Source organism: Gigantopelta aegis, chromosome 15 (assembly GCF_016097555.1).
Source record: "Gigantopelta aegis isolate Gae_Host chromosome 15, Gae_host_genome, whole genome shotgun sequence".
Lineage (NCBI taxonomy): Eukaryota > Metazoa > Mollusca > Gastropoda > Neomphalida > Peltospiridae > Gigantopelta > Gigantopelta aegis.
This window is the reverse complement of record NC_054713.1, coordinates 30,413,774-30,426,339: the sequence shown is the minus strand read 5'-3', so window position 1 is coordinate 30,426,339 and position 12,566 is coordinate 30,413,774.

The window sequence follows — 12,566 nt, the reverse complement described above, 5'->3', positions numbered from 1 at the left end:
CACGGGTGTAGGAAGGTGTTAAAAAGTGGGTGGCACACACGCATATATATAGATACATGTATAAATCTATCAAAAAAACATCACTGCACATGCCCCCCTTGCCTCCACCCCCTTCCTACGCCAGTGCTGGCTCTCACCCAGAGTGAGTTTAATGACTCAGTTGGTCACTACATTGATTAACCGCTAACAACTAACCAGTAACCCTCTGTCCTGGACAGACAGCCCAGAGTTTGTTTGTTTTGTTTAACGACAGTACTAGAGCACATTGATTTATTAATCATCGGCTATTGGATGTCAAACATACGGTCATTTTGACAGTGTCATTGAGAGGAAACCCGCTACATATTTCCATTAGTTGCAACAGATCTTTTATATGCACCATCCCACAGACAGGATAGCACATACGACCTTTGATATACCAGTCGTGATGCACTGGCTGGAACGAGAAATAGCCCGATGGGCAATGATCTTGAAATCTACTGGTACGCTACTAGAAAATGTATCAGGTTTCATTGCATCTTCATAAATCAAGGCTAATATTCGTTCCTCGTATTCAGCCTTGATAAATGTAGTCAAGATTACTGATATCCACTACTAGCGCCCTCTATTGGAAGAACATTTGTAACACCGATTATGTCCCTTACACGATGACATCGCTGACCAACCACAGCATCGGTAACATGTGACAATCTTGAAAGCAATATCAAAAATTAACCGCCGAAACCTTTTTTTTAAAACATATCGTGACAAACACGACACGTTTCCACGGACGCTGACGCTGCCATCTTTGTTTACAATAACAAGGGAATCTTATAAGGAGCATTGCGATTTGTTGCAATCAGATCTCATCGCATCCAATGAAATTTAAGCATTTTGTGGCACGATTTCTTGACGACATGTATCAAGGCTGAATATGAGGAACGAATATTAGCCTTGATTTATGAAGATGGTTTCATTGAGGCTAAGGGCGGGACATACACGTAGCCCAGTGGTAAAGCATTCACTTCTGTGGGCCCACTGGGCTATTTCTCGTTCCAGCCAGTGCACCACGACTGGTATATCAAAGGCTGTGGTATTTGTTATCCTGTCTGTGGGATGGTGCATATAAAAGATCTCTTGCTGCTAATCGAAAAGAGTAGCCCATAAAGTGGTGACAGCAGGTTTCCTCTCTCAATATCTGTGTGGTCCTTAACCATATAACTGTAAAAGGTGTTGAGTGCATTGTTAAATGAAACATTTCCTTCCTTCATTGAGGCTAAGAGTTTTAACATTTGGAAAGTCTATGAAGGGCACTACATTTATTTTATTAATTACCATCAATAGAAATAACTGTGGACCATCAGAGATATGTAAAGTATACTTAGCCAAACAAGTTTAGCAATTTGATAAATGTGCTTAAATCAAAGAAAACTTGTGACCTACACAATAAAATCAGACACTGGATTTAATCAAGGCATCATTTGTCAGGCTATTTCTCATTCCAGCCAGTGCACTACGACTGGTATATCAAAGACCATGGTATGTGCTATCCTGTCTGTGTGATGGTGCATATAAAAGATCCCTTGCTGCTAATCAAAAAGAGTAGCCCATGAAGTGGCAACAGTAGGTTTCCTCTCACAATATCTGTCATCCGTAACCATACACATGTATGTTTGATGCCATATAACCGTAAATAAAATGTTGAGTGCGTAGTTAAATAAAACATTTCTTTCTTTCTTTCTTTCATTTGGCAGTATAATTAACAGGAGATTTTCAGTACAAAATAAATTGTGTGACTGTCATGTCATTAAATGGTTCTTGGGGGTTCATACACGAAAATTTTAAAATTGTCAGTAACGTGTCTGAGAACATTGGGCATTGCATGTTGATAGCGGTACAACGTCGGCTCATGCTTCTGCTGAGACGGTGAATCTCTGGAATAGTGATAGAGATCCGTTCTTAACTTAAAGCATGTTTAAGATTGTGGACGTTGTGAATATGCACGTGGTTCTCTCGCACCCTACGACCCAACAAGTACCATATCTGCACAATAGGGAACAAGTCGGGCGATCTTGCAAGCCAGTTTAATTAGTGCCTCAATATTGTTCCTCTGAAGAAGTCCAGTCTGGCTGAAATGCTGGTATGCACTGTTCTGTTAAAACAGAACGCCTGGTTGCCCGAGTACATTGTAGAGGGCTAAACGGACATTTTTACAGATATACAGCCCTACAGTCAGAGACCATGCAAGCTATGTAATTTTCTGGCAATCACTGCCCACCACATGGTAGTCAAAGATTGCTGCTCTAAGACCACAACAATCCTATGTTTGACGTCAAATACCTTTACATCGATCATTTCAAATACCTTTACATCGATCATTTCAAATACCTTTACATCGATCATTTTCAAGTTACTTGATTTAAACAAATCCACATATTAATCAGTAATATACACACTACAGAAAGAAATCCGACAGCACCCACATTCAGCTAAACTTTGGGACATGCTAACATGGCATGGTGAAAATGCAATTTTTGTTTTCTAGTCAAGATATAATTTTATATTTAGAATTATTTTACAAATGACCATTAAAAATAAAATGTCTTGCTTTTAAAATAGTTTACAAAAATATATGTATGATAATTGGCGTACTTGTACTACTTGTAAAACATATCATGAATAAACTGAACCGTGAATAAATCGAACCATAGACCAAAAACCGAACCGAAAATAAACAAAAAATAACAGTCCCATACCAGGTGTATATATTTTGCCATTGTTGAGGAGCTTTACTGATGGCACAATATTGCCGTCGGTGATGCTCTCTATCTACGGCAATTTATATCTCAACGCAATTGCTGTCGGTGCCGTTGTTAAGTTCGAGCCCTGCCAATATCATGAGTTCCACCACTACCACCACTACATTGGTCATGTTCAGTTTTGAGGTGACACTGTACCGCTGTCAATGCCCAATGTGCTGAGACACGTTACTGACAATTTTCTGATTTTTGTGTATGGACCCCTAAACACCATTTAACGACGTGACTGTCACAACTTTCATTTTGTACTGAAAATCTCATGTTACTTATATTGACACATTATGCCTCAATTAAATCCAGTGTCTAATTTTATTTTGTAATTCACGAGTTTTTCTTTTATTTAAGCACATTTACCAAATTGCTAAACTTTTATGGCTAAGTATAGAATAACACACTGAAGTGCCCAACTCAGTCAATAACTCACCTCAGTTTACCAACATATTTCCTTTTTTTTTATCAGTCTATTAATCATTCCCAAAATGTCTTCAATTCATTTAGCAGTCTGATTCAAATGTTGATAAAGTTTAAAACAAGCACCTGACACAATTATTTACACTGACATATAGCTCTTATCATTAAGCCAACCTTAAGATAGTTTTTTTTTTTTTTAACGACACCACTAGAGCACAATGATTTATTACTCGTCGACTATCGTAATTTAGTCTTAGAGAGGAATCCCACTACATTTTTCCATTAGTAGCAAAGGATCTTTTATATACTCTTATTCATAGACAGGCTAGAACATACCACGACCTTTGACATGTGCATTGGTTGGAGCAAGAAATAGCTCAATATGCCCACCGATTGCGCATCAGATAACTGCTTTACCACTGGGCTAGTCCCGCCCCAGTTTAAAACAAGCAGCTGACCAGAAAAAGAGAGAGTATTAAGTAGAAGAATTTTAAGCCATCACATTGGCTGTTGGGATGTTCGAACCAGACTACTACCCAGTGGAGAAACAAATAAAAAAAAAAAAACCTTAGATCAATAGAGGTGGGTGGGTGTAATAGGCAGAATCTCTGCCAATAGAATTCTTGCCAACATATTGGTTATAAATATAACTTACAGTAACTGTGTAATATTTGGTAGGGAGAGAGGATAATTATTTTGAAAAGTACCAGTAAAAATAATGGCTATGAAATAATTTGACAAACTGTGACATGAGACCGTATATAATACACGGCTAGATGTAGAACAGACGTGATAACAATGCACATACATGGCACATGTGTAAAACTATACATTTCCCGTTCAACACACGTAAGTAATAACTACGGGTATACTTCGCTAAGGGACGGTCCATAAATATCGATGTGCTTCACAATCCGAACAATGTTAGGATTGGGTTTGACCCCCTCTCTCCCCCCCCCCCCCCCAATCCTAACATAAAAACATTGATATAATGTGTACGAAACATTGACCTTGTTTTACGAAAAGCAATGAACATGTGTACTATACGTTCAACACACGTTTTAACTACGGGTATACTTCGCTAAACGGTCCAGATGTGCTTCACATCCGAACATGTTAGGATTTTTGACCCCCTCCCCCCCCCCCCCCCCATCCTAACATAAAAACATTGAACATGTGTTCGATGGATTGTTTACCTGAAAAGCACATCATGATATTACCCCCCCCCCCCCCCCTATGGGACCGTGAAGCCATCTAATCGACAATGCAATGCATTAGCAACACGAAATACTTACCAGACAATGCATTAGCAACACGAAATACTTACCAGACAATGCTGCAGCCTACATCTTTTGCAATCTGTGTATAATCGATGTCGGGTTTCGCAGTCCATCGTTTATGTTAAAAGATTTACGATTGGTCAATTAGGGAATATTCCAGCCAATTACAAGAACAATAGACCTCGTTTGACAAGTAAAGCACGTGCGTAATGAGGATCTAGAATCGGGCCATTTTGGCGAGTAAATACTTTAGAAATAATAATAATAGATTTTTATTTCAGATCAGAGATCCATAGAACATATATAAACATCACATACAAAACTGATTATATAATGTACAGCAGCTTGTGCCAGCAATTTACACATACAGATTTGACGTACACAGTTGTACACAGCAGGTGGGCAAGTAGGTCGTTTGATATAAACCATTGTTTTTTCTTTCTTTAAATTCAGTCAGCTTGTGTGTGGGTGAGTGCAGTGGCGTAACGGAGGGGGTGGTGGTGGGAGCACCGGTCCATGCCCCCCCATCACATTTTTTTGTTTTTGTTTTTACTGTATTAATTTAAAAAAAAATCATACATACATAATGTGGGTTGCGCCCCCCCCCCCCTATAAAATCCTGGTTACACCAGTATGCGAGTGGGTAGCCTATTATATCTATCGATCTGTGTTTGTATGTAGCAGGCCCATACTAGGGCCGAAGCTAGCGGGGAAAAAAATCCAGACATTTTTTATGAAAATAAAAAAATCAAAAAATCTTCTTAACCATTTAAGGAAAGAAAGAAATGTTTTATTTAATGACACACTCTCAACACGTTTTATTTACGGTTATATGGCATCATAATATGGTTAAGGACCACACGAATATTGAGACAGGAAACCAGCTGTCGCCACTTCATGGGCTACTCTTTTTCGATTAGCAGCAAGGGATCTTTTATATGCACCATCCCAGACAGGGTAGTACATACCACAGCCTTTGATATACCAGTCTTGGTGCACTGGCTGAAACGGGAAATAGCCCAATGGGCCCACTGACTGGGATCGATCCCACACCGACGGTGCATCGAGCGAGCGCTGTACCACTGGGCTGCGTCCTGCCCCGTAACATGTATATTTTAAAAAAGAAAATTTGCTTTCAGTAGGATGTTCTACCAGGAAACATCACCTCCGCACATACTTGCTCGGCCATACCTTTGAACTGGAGGGTGTGTGTGTGTTTAAAAATAAGAATGAGGCTAAATATAGTCATAATAGAGTCTTCCCCAGCTGCAAATGGGTTTTTTTTTGGTTTCATTTACCACCCCAACACGTACCCCCTACCCCCCAGTATCCTGAAAAAACCACACAGATAGAGAATACGGTGAAATTTCAAACAATCATTTGGATAGGAAAGAAACATATATAATAAGACTTTAAAGGAAGAATAGAATTTTTATTGACACCTTGTATACAATTAACATGTATAACATTATAATGGTTTTCTACATGCACCATATTCATTGCACTTGTAAATCAAACGTACAAACAACATCCTGACATTAAACAATCCATGATTTTTGATTATGATTTGTTATGCCCATATCACGATAAATCTTTTTAAAAATACACAGAAAAAACTAACAAGCAACAAAACAAAACAACAACAACAAATATTTATAACAATAATTATTTAAACAAATTAATAAAAATTAAAAATTAAGTTCTATTGGCCCTGTTACTAACCCCAGGGGCCTAATTCACTAAACTCTCGCAACTTTGCGATCTCGCAGTGCAATGCTAAAAGACTTACAAAGAGGATGCTTTGTTGTCTAGCAGAGCCTAAGAGACCTTTGTGAATTAGGCCCCTGGTCCCATATTTTCATCGTAAAATCATCGTAAGCTATGATGTCACAACCTACAATGGTGTTATGATTTCATAGCGCTAAGATTGCTTTGAAAATCCCTAGGTCGGTCATACGAAAACAGAATGCACCTCCAGACAACACACCTTCACCCACGTACAAACGTACACCAAAACCAAGTAGGACACAAAACATTTTTAAAGACAACAATTAACGGTATTATACAGGACTTCTAGAATTTTTACAAAATCCACTAGCCATGGGATCAGTGATTTTAACAATTTACTAGCCACAATTAAAAATTCACTAGCCCTACTTTACTTATGGTAATACAATCTTACTAATAGTAATATTCGGATATGCTACCTAAAGAGGAAGATAGAGATTAAAACACTAAGGTTTTGGATTGATCCCTGTCGGCGAGCCCATTGGGCTATCTCTCGTTCCAGCCAGTGCACCACGATCCCTTGCTACTAATGGAACAATATAGCGGGTTTCCTCTTTAAGACTGTATGTCAAAATTACCAAAGATTTGACATCCAATAGCGGATGATTAATAAATCAATGTGCTTTAGTGGTGTCGTTAAACAAAAACGTTTTCTTATAAGCACAGACATCATGTCTGCAGTTCTATACAGAGCCTAAAACAATAATGGGGTGTGTGTGTGTCAGTCAGGAAGGAAATGTTTTATTTAACGACGCACTCAACACATTTTATTTACGGTTATATGGTGTCGGACATATGGTTAAGGACCACACAGATATTGAAGGAGGAAACCCGCTGTCGCCACTTCATGAGCTATTCTTTTCAATTAGCAGCAGGGGATCTTTTATATGCACCATACCACGGCCTTTGATGTACCAGTCGTGGTGCACTGGCTGGAGCGAGAACTAGCCCAATGGGCCCACCGACGGGTATCGATCCCAAACCGACTGAGCATCGAGGGAGCGCTTTACCACTGGGCTACGTCCCGCCCCTGACTGTTGTATAGTGTCAAACATATGGTTAATTAGAGAGGAAACCTGTTGCTGCCATTCCATGGGCTACTTTTTTATATTAGCAGCAAGGAATTTTTCATATGCACTATCCCACAGACAAGATAGTACATACCTCAACCTTTAAAAAAAAAAGAAGTAAAGTTTATTTTATTTAACGACGCCACTAGAGCACATTGATTTTTTATCTTATCATCGGCTATTGGACGTCAAACATATGTTCATTCTGACACTGTTTTATAGAGGAAACCCGCTGTCGCCACATAAGCTACTCTTTTTACGACAGGCAGCAAGGGATCTTTTATTTGCGCTTCCCACAGGCAGGATAGCACAAACCATGGCCTTTGTTGAACCAGTTATGGATCACTGGTCGGTGCAAGTGGTTTACACCTACCCATTGAGCCTTGCGGAGCACTCACTCGGGGTTTGGAGTCGGTATCTGGATTAAAAATGCCATGCCTCGACTGGGATCCGTACCCAGTACCTACCAGCCTGTAGACCGATGGCCTAACCACGATGCCACCGAGGCCGGTACTTCTGATACTCCCACTAGGTAAGGCCACAACTCCACCACTACATGTACATATTTTTATTATTGCTTACAAACCTCTTGTCAGGTATGGTAATAAAGTTAAAAGTTAAAGTTTGTTTAACGACACCACTAGAGCACACTGATTTATTAATCAACAGCTATTGAATATCAAACTTTTGGTAATTTTTACATATAGTCTTAGAGAGGAAACCCGCTACATTTTTCTATTCTGTCATAGGGTTTTACGTGCACATTCAGAACAAGCTGTTGTAACGCACACCTTTTAAATTTTTTCCATTAGTAGCAAGGGATCTTTTATATGCACCATCCCACAGACAGGATAACACATACCACAGCATTTGATATACCAGTCATGGTACACTGGCTGGAACGAGAAATAGCCCAATGGGCCCATCGACGGGAATCCTAGACAGACAACGCATCAAGTGAGCACTTTACCACTGGGCTACGTTCTGTCCCCAGGTATGTTTTTTGTTTGTTTGGCTCAGTGGTGCTAGGTTACATGACTGATGTCACTTAAATTTCATTTCAACTTATTTCCGTGCTTATATCCAGTTAAGATTAAAGCATGCTGTCCTGGGCACAAACTCTGTCCAGGAAAGTAGGTTAATGGTTAGTAAGAGAGACGTTGGTGTAGTGATCTTACACCTACCCATTGAGTTGTTAAAACTCGGCCTGTACTGTGCTGCGAATCCAGTACCTACCAGCCTTATGTCCAATGGCTTAACCATGACACCACCGAGGCCGGTTATGTCCCTTAAAGTTAAACTCTCGAGTTTTCGGCCATTATAAGGTACATCTAGATCATCGGAGCCTTTTTAGCAACTTATATTTTAAATACATTTTCTTGTTTAGACCATTATGCAAGGCATTTCTGGTTGTCTAATATTTGTTGTTGTTTCAAAACTTATTTTTATTTCGAAAAAGTTACGTTTTCAGGGCTTGAAATTAGGGACTCAACTTATAGCCTAGATCGACTTATGGGAGAAGATACACGGTATATATTTTATTCCTATGTATTGAATTATTTTATTCATATGTACAAACACTATGACGACCAGAAAATTGTAGAAACTTGTTTAATATACAGACAATGGTATTTTAAATAAGAAATTGTATTTATTGTATAATTTTAGCCATTAAAAACGCTCTATTAGTTGAAAATAGGTTACATGTGCCTCTATTTGCCCCTAATTCTAACCAAAAAAAGTTTGGTATGTTTAACACCACCACTAGAGCACATTGATTTATTCATCAACGGCTACTGGATGTAAAACATTTGGTAATTTTGACATATAGTCTTAGAGAGGAAACCCACTATATTTTTCAATTAGTAGCAAAGGGTCTTCTATATGCACCATCCCACAGGCAGGATAGCACATACCACAGCCTTCGATATACCAGTCGTGATGCACTGGCTGAAACAAGAAGTAGCCCAATGGGCCCCCACCGACGAGGATCGATCCCAAACCGACTGCACATCAAGCGAGCACTTTACCACTGGGCCACGTCCCACCCCCAAATTAAACAAGATGTCAGTCCATACTTATCCAATGGTGTGGAGATGTTTAAAAGAAGAGAATCATGGTATAGTAACAAAGGGCCTTCCCGAAATGGACGAAAAGTGTATGTTTAATTAAGTACCCTCTGCCTGTGTATATTTGTGCCCGTTTTAATGGAGTGAAATCTGATGTTTCTTTAATTGTCAAGTGGCTGTCATAAAAAGTGGTTATTATCTTGCATTTCAAGGAGAATGTAATTTTTTTTTTTTTAAATAAACATATAAAGAAAACTTTGATCATTTTTATGTATGTACATGTATGTATGTATGTATGCCCACATAAGACTGTCAGATCAAATGTCGGAATTTAATGTGCTTATATCAAATTAATGTTCAAACACGCTCACTGGGGGCAGAAGACTCTGACTTCCGCCAGAAAATGTGTCCCAAATGAGAAAAGGGGGTAGGGGTAAAAGAAAGCAACGGAAATTTTGAAAAAAAAAAAATAATGGATACATTATAATGGATACAATATAAATGTAATAGCCAATAAATGTTTTATTTTTATTTGTTTAAATTTGTACGCAATTTAGACGGCTCACTAATTTTAAAATATTTCAATCAAGACTATTGAGACAAATTTTGAACCAGATCTAAAATTAGTCTGAGTTTTAGAACCTTTTATTTGCCCAATGGCAGGTTTATACAAAATGAAAGTTTGGCATACCATTTTGTTTTTCATGAATACTTAACTTCACTTCTAACCAATAGTACTTTCCTACATGGACTGATTGGAATGTCCCAAACAACAGCCAATCAAATGGAATTGGAAGATTCAAGCCATTTGATTGGCTGTTGATATTGTTGGGCCAGTCCATGGGATTTAAGGGAAAGGGCCATAGATCTGCAGTAAGTTCAGTCAACTGATTTTTCTAATGTTCGTTAGACTGGTTTATGTGCTACACAATAAATAATATGGCCATGTTAGGAACCAATCAAATAGTTCACATATGTTAGCGAAATGTTTGTTGGCAGATGACGGGTTATGCATGAAAATAAAATATACTACAAAATTACACAAGATCATAGAGACATTTACATTAAGTCTAAAACACATTAGATGATGTGACGCAACTCAAATGTCGAGTTGAGTCGTAACGTGTAGTGTGTATTGATTTTTAGATGGTCTGACATTTGACACAACCGAACATGTTCAGTCAGTCATCATATAAGATTGAAATAATTAAAACTAAATATTTAAAAAACTAAGGTGATCGTTTTCATGCATTCATTATACATTTGTATAAATTTGTACATAAATATGTAGTTTAATCTCATGTATTTGGATTGATTTAAAGCATTCAATGGTTACAATACTAATAGTGTAGGAGAAGCTAAAAACTTTACTACAAAAAGATTAAATATTTGTATGTGTATATATATATATATACATTATATAAAAAATTATGTCAAAAATGCTATTATAAATCTGTTAAAGAACAATAAAGTTTTAATCAACATCATTGTGTATAATTCCTTTCTAAGTTTTATTTTTTTATACAACAAAGAAACAATTTCTTCAGTAAAACCTGGCATTAATAAATCAAATAATTATCCATATTAAATAACACATCAAAGGGTCTACTGATGATTTTCATGGTAAAATATTCAACTTGCTACAATTTCAGAATTACAAAATGTGTACCTATCAAAAAAAAATAAAAAAATAAAGAAAAAAAATTTAAAAAAATAATAAGAAGAAAAAAGAAAAAGAAACATCAGGTTACAGGTAGTACTCCACCAAATAGCATCTCAGCTGGGTCAAAGTTCGAAGTGACCTGAACTTTTAATGGAGGAGTTAAAGCTGTGAGTCCTGCCATTGGTGATAAATGTGACAGTGGTTGCTTGCATCAAGTACAGTTTTATGTAGGTAATAAATGCATGCAATTTTATTTTGTGCAGTACCAGTGTGTCAGGCACACTTGTGCTTGAAACATACACGGGGTGCCTGTAAAACTAAGCACTACCATTTTGTGCAGAATTGACGGGGCTTGTAACAACATCCTGTTATCTCGAAAATGAGCCATGAAAGGTGCCATTTAACTCGGTCACTACTTTGGGTGAGGTGTTGTAGTATTCATATCTATGGTTCATATTTTGGTTGATACGTTGTGTATAGTAGTTTTAGGCCAATATATTAACACTGTCACCAATGGGATTTTAATTGGTATAGTCCAACCTACATTGTTAATTTAATGGCCTCACCAAGGGTCAGTAACTCCAGTCTGAAATTATTAATAATGGAATAACAGTCTATTGTTTACAATATTCAACAATCTCCCCAAGAGCTGATACATCTAGTTATACTGTTCAATAGCCTCACCAAGGGCCCATAACTCCAATTTGACATTATTAATAATGGAATGATACTGTCTATTGGTTGGACTATACCAATTCAAATCCCATAGGCGACCATGTTAATGTTTGTGTTTAAAAACACTATATGCAATATATCAACCAAACTATGACCCATAAATATCAGTACTACAACCCCTACCTCAAAGTATTAACTGCAGAAAATGGTACCTTTCATGGCTCATTTTCGGTATAACCAGATGTTTTTACAACACCCCTAGTTTCGCACAAAATTTTAGTACTTTTTCTTACATGTACCCCATACATGTTCCAAGCACAAGGCTACTTGACACAGTGGTACTAGATGATTTAAAATTGTATACATTTTTAGCCCAGATGAAACTAATTCTTTTTACAACCAACACACTCACATTTATAACCAATCACAGGACTTGTGGTGTTAACTTCTCTATCTAAAGTTCGGTGCACCTCGAACTTTGACCCAGCCGGAAATTAATTGGTATAGTGCTACCTATAGTTTACACTGTTCAACGGCCTCACCAAGGGCCCGTAACTCCAATCTAACATTATTAATAATGAAATGATACGGCCTCAGATTACAGTTATCTTCCCATTTGGTTGTCCAAAATCCGGAAGTTTGACCGTGCAAGTAGTCTGCTGTTTGACTGATTATTTCATGGCAGACAGCTATGAAGTGGCAACTGTTTGACTGAAGTGACAGGGGATAGCATGTAGTTTGTAAACATGTGTAACTTGTTGACATTGAAGACTTGTTTGTGGTAATTCCGGCCCATGCAAAAGTAGTGCTTT